Below are 7726 nucleotides of genomic sequence, written 5' to 3' on the forward strand. Positions count from 1 at the left end.
TATCAAAGTCAAATACCATTGCCTACATATACAATCATTACAAATAAATTTTACTGTATGTGTACTAAGATGAATGATTATATTCTGTATGTGTAATTGATGTTGTGTGAATTTCACAGAATTGCAGGGTTTTTGTTTCTGTCTCCTCTTTCTACAGTATAGCAGCTACATTCTGATTCATAGTCTGATCTTTACTATGAAGTCCAAATAATTGCATGTGACATATTTGTATTATTTTTAAATCCTTGGTTCTGTATTATCTTGAACATTGCTTTTTGGCTTTTATGTATTTCTCTAGTTGTACTTCTTTTTCTCGGGAAATAAAAAAAAATCAACTTATTAAGAAAGAAATAATAAAATAAGTAACAGCGTGAAGAACAGCTAAGAAAGAAAGAAAAAAAAAGCAGTGTTGTCATATCTTGTAAAGCTGTTCACACACATCGCCCACGCAACACATCTAGCTGTAGCATCATAGTTTTCAGTATTTGGCAGTAAAACATGATGGGTACAGAGTAATTGTCCGGGGCAGAGGTCAACTGGAGAGCCAACAGGAGCAGGATGGTGCCCCACTAAATAGCTAATTTCACTCGGTGCCCTGTTACTGTTGCTTGGATACTGTGTGATTCTAATTAACAGTTTTGTGATTCACATGCTCTCCTGTTAACCTCAGTTTCCCACACTTGCTACGCTATTACAGTTTATGAGCCGCTATTGTGGTGGTGATGGACACTAAACTAAAGATAAACTTCAATTTCTAAAGTCAATGCCTAAATTGCAAAAAACCCAACACACATTGTCTTGTGGATAGAAGCTCAGTTTGTGGGTGGACCTGCTTTTAAGGGTCACGGACTAACAACTTCTCACTGGGTACCTCTCTCTTGCTTGTTGTTTTTCATATTATAACACCACATCATTATATAAAATCACCATGGTGTATTATTTTACCATTTTCTTCTTGTTTTTTTTTTTTTTGTGCAAACAATAAAACTCCTTTATATTTCCTGAAAGCTTGAATGGTACCTCTGGGACTTGAGCTCTTTTAGTGATTAGGATAGCTGAACTCTTGCAGAGTCTGCTCTTTGAATTAAGTCCCCCTCCCCTTTCCAGAAGGCCCCTCACTAGGCTGATCTTGCAGGCTAATTGGCCTCGGGGTTGACGTGCAGTGTTTACCAGCGGTCCTCTGGGAGCCGGATGAACCGGTAGAGGGGAAGGGGTGCTGCGGCTCCCCTACCATCAGTGCTGGCTCAAGGCACGGACCGCTAGTCTTTATAACTGTCCCCTGCAGCGTCTGGTCAGGACCCAGGCTTTGGCCTTAAGATAAACTAGAAATTCTTCTGAGTTCATGTTAGGTGAACAACACTTGCATCAAGGCTTGAGGAAAGGCAAGCTATTTATTTGCAATCTCTTTACCTCTGATGTTGGAGCTCTGAGGCTTGTTTCTGTATTTGGAGCTTGCTTCAAAGTCATGTGACTGATCATGCTCAGAGCAGTTTACTACTTAATTTTGTTAGTGAACGTGCAGGTGGTTGGAAATCAGTCTGAACCACTGTGGGCTAGGCTACTGGGTTGTAGCAGTGGTGGAGTTCAAGAGAGTTGTCATTAGAGGCTGCACAAGCACAATAAACTAAGATTTAGTTGCTGACACAGCACACACAGACAATTAGATTATATCCACAAGCATTTTCACTGTGTCACAAAATCATATGAACCCTACTCTTAAACTATATTCTGTAAAATTGGGAATAAACATAAAGATACAATCATGACTTCGCCTGCCCTGTTTACTCACTAGAATACTCCTTGATGTCTTAACCTGAATTTTCTTTCCATTTATACATTTCCTGTTAAACACAGTGTCGGATTTATTATCCTCAAATTTAAAATGAGCGGAGATGTCAACTGGAAAAACAAAGAAATTCTGTCAACAAAACCTGCATGCACACACGTGTCACTGTAGAGGACTGAAACAGTGAGCCTTTGTATGTGAGCCTTTTTCTTTCCTCTGAGTCTCTCTCCTGTTTCCTATTGCGTTTTAAAAAAAAACAACATTTTCAGCTCATGTGGATGCGTCAATTTGCGCCGTCCCAGGCGAATTCAGGTCTATTTGCGTCTTTTCATTGACTTTATATGCAATCGCACCGTCTCTAAACTTCACTTCGCCTTATGTTTGAACACAAGTAAGAACCGGCACACGTTGGACTCCACAAAGAACAAAAACTCTACTTTCTTCAAAATCTTAAATACATAAACTTACTTTTAAAGACAACTGTACTTTTGGAGAATGTCCACCTTCCTCTTGGCAGCTTCTGTCTGCACAAAGTGGCTTAGCATGTGGACCACAGAGTGAAACAAAAATATTCAATAAGTGGGTTAGTTATGGGGCTGCTGATTCTTAACATTTCAGGAAACTGTCAGACTTTTCTTAATAGGACAATATTGTATGCCTAACATGAACAAAGTTTAGTCACATTATACATTTTAAATCCAAAATAAACCTTATATTTGCATTACAGTTTGTTTTCATAGCTGTGTGAGTTCCATAAATCCTTTTTCAGTGTTAAAATGTGTTTTTCTTACTTATCGAGCACACGGCATGTATCTTAATTTTGAGACAATGTACTAATTTCACAAATTTTTTTGTAGACGAGACTCCACTTAAAACTAATGTATTCTAATCACTGTTTTCTGTCAACTTCTCAGGAAGCGAGAAAATCGTCATCTGTTACATTATGCTCTCTTCTTGCTTCAAACTGGCTTTGAGTGCAGTTACATTGTTAGCGGTTATGAATGGGATGGAGAGTTGTTGCCTCCAAAAAAAAAATACTTTAGAATTACATTGACTGTAAATTAAGCAGACACTCTTGGTTTCAAACTGGCATTTGTTTCAATTATCGAAATAGAGTGGGAAGCTGTGCATCTCCGTGCTTTCCTTGAATCTTATCTGATTGGATGGGAAAGCAAGATGGGAAGCGCGGCACGCAGAGGGAGAGAGGGAGAGTCGACGAATGTGCTCACGGTGTATGGCATTCACAGTGGCTGAGACAAATCAATTACAGATAAATGCCATGTGCACCAAAAGAATGCAAAGGCTTTTCAGTAGTTTTGGAGTCAATCGAAGAGGCACAGCTTGAGTGTCACTGACCTTGTGAAGAGGAAATATGAAAAACTGCAAACAACTTTTGTTTTTAAATTGCATGTTGACACCATGAAACAATTTTAGGGTCACACAAAATGAAGCATTCTTTCTGTGCTGCAGTCTTTTATAAAGAGATTTTTTTGTGTCCCAGAATTGGCCGGTATATCTATGAGTTTCTTTCAAACATTTCACAAACAGAACTCCCCAGATGAAACTCAAGTTAACGACAACATGAGCCTCTGTCCTGTGGGATTTGTAGCATTATTCTATAAGTCCTGGATTATGATGTTTCAACAGACAGAAAGAACACTGCATCCTTAACAGGAATAGCATCCTAATTTCAAACTGAAGGTACGGGAGCAAGCTTCGGATGAATAACAGCTGAAACCCGGCTGCCTTGAAATGCTGAATTTTAGCCTTTCTTTCCTTGTTTGTGTGACAAGCGAGTCCACTTTCTTGTTGCTAATACCCAATTAGGGAGATGATTATTGATTGAGGTGCTGAAAGTTGACCGCTAATCTCCCTTCTCTCAGGATGAGGCGATCAATAGGTGAGTGTAATGAGCAACCTGGTTTCTCAGTGCTAATAAACAGAATTAGATTTGGACTGGATACATATTTGTAAAACAATGGTTAGAAGATTTTTTTTTACAATGTGTTTTCGCTTTAATAGAACCAACAACTTCTAACAAATAGTAGCTTAAAGTCTAATGTTTTCTGTAAACAACACAAAAAAGTTAGCCATTTTAGCTAGTAGCAACGCTAATGTCAGTAAAAGTACACTTGTTTCTGCTAAAAGCCATTTCGGGAGCCTCTGTTCTGTTGCTTAAAATGTTCCATACATATCCATAAAGCTCTGAAGTTTCAGTCGTGTACTTATATTTAAATTTTTAAGACCCTTGGGTGCTTATAAACAAACAGTGATTAAGAGCGAAGGTAAGCTAATGCCACCAAATAGCTACTGAACAGTGTGATTATGGCTAATTACTTCCAGAAGGCAATTTTCTCCCCTACACTTTGTTTTTCCAACTTTGTTATGATGAAAGTGGCTCATGAATGGATGTGTTTGTTGCTGACCCATCAAGGGCAGCTAAACAATCAAACAGAGCAATTGCGGGGCCATTACTGTAAAGAGGAATTTGCTTTTCAAGGGCGATACAATTGTTCTTGACATATGGGTCCGACGCAGTTCTTGACTTGATTAGAGTTAATACCTCAGCGGGGCGTCTCTTTTCATGTTCAGCTGCCATTTTGTCTTCATTTCTTGATACAACAGTCTTCTAGTGTCCTGTAAAAGACAATTTATATACAACCCAGGAACATCAGCTGTTTTTGGTGTAGAGAAAATGTCATGTTTGCCTCCTGGTTGTCACTTTCCTCTGAAAGGATGCTACACTGTGCCATGATGCAGTCTCAGTGGGCCGCAGTCTGTTTTCAGACACTGTATTAAAATGCAGGAAAACTTTAGGAAATATGACACATACCCCAGCACATTAAATCTGAGACTTTTGAGCTTCCAAATACATTGTGAAACACACAGATATGTCACAGCTGAAAATGTCCATATTTCTTAACGATGAATAAAGCCAAACGTCAGTGTATTAGGCTAAAGGTCTAAAAACAGGTGTTCATCTATAATCTACTTTTATTGCTAGAATAGGCTTGAATAGGCTAAAGAAACTGGCTGTGCAATAGACATTTCTTAAATATTTCAAGATTGTTAAATTATATTTGAAAATATATTCAAATAGAAATAGATATATGCACTGTCTACAGTATGTAAGATATATTTGACAATTAAATATAATAACATTGTTAATCTCAGCCTCTGTCTTCATTTTTTTTAATATCAAACTTTCAAACTTTTCAAACTAAGTGGGTTGAACAAATTAAGTTGTCTATCAAAGGGTTCATTGTTTTATGTAAAACTTAATTAAAGCAAATATATTTATATTAATAATGGGTCAAATGGTTAAGTGTGATGTGAAAGGAGTTACTTGTAGTGATGAATCCACAGATAATTATCATCCGACTCTGCAGTTCCCCTCATCTCTATGAAGCTTTTTTGTTTGTTTTTGTTTTGTTTTGTCTTCATTGTTCTGCTTTTACAACTTCACTATTTTGGTTCAATCTCACCACTTTCATTAACCTTGTTTCCAGCAGCAGCAGGCAGCTGTTTTCAGCTAAAAAGCTGAATAAACCCACAGTACAATACCTGCCCGACAGATGAAGTTAGCAGCCGGTGAACATAGTGAAGCATTTAGCAGCTAAAGATTCTGATATTTCCCTCAGGAGTTGGAAGAGATAAGAACAGGAACTAAAAGGACAGTAAATTTTGGACTTATTCATGAGGTCACCAGAAAAAGCACTCCGATTAATAAATGGATATTTGAATAGATAACTGTGTGCTAACAAGTTCACCATAACAACGTTTCTCAGGTGATAATGTCTGGCCCCCAAATCATCTAAAAATCGATTAATGGAGCTCTACATTTTGGTTTCTCTCAGTTTTTCAACACTGTCACTGACATTTAAGAGGAAAATGCTTCAGAAAAGCAGCAACTCAAGTTGTATGTTCAAGTAGCTGAAACAACCTTGTGTTTATATTTACCCAACAAGGATCTCTTTTTGTTATATCACCACAAAAATGAAAAGAAGAAAATGCTTATATGGGTCATTGTGGACATGACGAATGACGTACATTGTCATTTTGTTTGTGTGATGATAAAATAGACTTATTTATGAATCCAAAACTACTCGTCCTTCCGATCATGACGCCTTTCTCTTTGCTCCTTATTTCAGATTTTTTTTTTTTTTTTTAATTCTCTAAGTTGTGCAAAAGAAATGTGCATTAATAAAATATATTCAGATCTTCATGCTGTAAACAAATATTTACAAGTCAACACTTTCAACTGGGTTAGCTTGCACTTTCCCTCCCTTTAAAGTTTGGACTTTCATCACTTGCCAGCATCAGTGGAGAGTCTTTACAGGTACACTCTTGCAAAACTTTGCCTGCTCATTTGCAAAGCTAGGTTAAGCTTATGTAAAAGAGATGCATTCTGAGTACGTTGGAGGCCTGGAAACAAACATTTTCCCCTCCTCCCCTCCCCTTGACAGACGAGTGACAGCTATTTAAATGCAAACTGTCATTAACAAACACAACCCTGCGCGACACCTGCTTTAATCACGGCAACAAAGGCGCAGCAAGTGGCCGAGTAGGAGCCCCCTCTCTGTGTGATATTCAAATGATGGGGCGGTGCAACATACAAAAACAACAACATCAAAGAATAGACTGTGCGGGGAGAGAGATACGCTGCACTATGTGCCTCCTACCACCACTGTTAATCAGCCTCATTTTTAAAGTGATTAAAGTAAGAAGGGCTAAAAGTCACTAAATCGCTTACCCTTAGAATTGTATGAAATTGTAATGCTTTACTTGAAGACTTTTTTTTCCCTGCAGAGAGTTATGCAGCACACTTTCACATTCTCTTCATGCAACATTCATAGTCGCTTTGGGTAATTGTATAAGACCAGCTATGAGCAGAAATATATTATTGCCAATTAGGAATATCCCGATCAAGTATTTTTTTGCCTCTGATCATTTAATATTGAGTATCTGCTGATACCGAGATGTATTTTCCTAGATAATACAGCTGCACAGTGCACACTTCAAGTACATTAAAGTTATTACAACCAATCCAATGCATATGCTTGACAATTGAATAGCTCTGCAATGCATTAAGAAAAAAATTGCCTTCAGCCAAGCGGTGTCTGCAATGTAGTGTTGAGAGGGTTGGGCGTACCGTCGCTCCGAAAGCTCCAGAAGACGGTGAAAACCTGAATTCTCTACTACAGCGATGAGTTGTTCATCCAAAGTGATGCATTTAATTACCTTCTTGGTAATCTGGCCTTATTGGAAATTTCTTTCTCCTTTTAAAAAGTATCCTCCAGTGTTTGTTGCTTCGGTGCAGCCTTTCCCTGGTGTTCCGTTGAGTGTTTATTTTTTAGTTGCTGTTTCAAATTACTGAACGCAGCTCTGTTCCTACCGCCTGGTGAAATGCTCACATTGAAGACATTATAAGTGAATGTTGGACTCCTTACGTTTTCCAATTTAAAATATTTTCACACTGCAGACATTTTAGCTGCATTATGTACGCTTCTGCGGGTTACGACACCTGTGTGACAGCTGATACCGATCAGTTTGAAATGAGAGATCCCTGTTGCCAATGATTACTACAAATTCTAGCTGCATCAAATAATCAATTCTACAGTAGCTTCAGTAATGTTAACAGGACAAGAGTTAAAGCACCACATTTTGAAATTCTGTGAACTCTTTTTTTTTTTTCTTGGACGGCAGCCTGATACGTCTTGGTTGTGGTCCTGTCTTGGGTTGTTGTTGTTCTTCCCGGTCATAATTTAAATGAGGAAGTCACTGGGCTGTAACATCCTGCATGCCCGCCAAGGCCTGGGCACTTGTAACTAATGCATGGCATTTGTTTTGATTAGTTTTTGTCATTTTTTTTTCTGAGGAACTACTGCAAAACATTTAGAAATCCAGAGAGCTATATTCAAAAACACACATGCACAATGC

Source organism: Thunnus maccoyii, chromosome 21, assembly GCF_910596095.1.
Source record: "Thunnus maccoyii chromosome 21, fThuMac1.1, whole genome shotgun sequence".
NCBI classification, from domain to species: Eukaryota; Metazoa; Chordata; class Actinopteri; order Scombriformes; family Scombridae; genus Thunnus; species Thunnus maccoyii.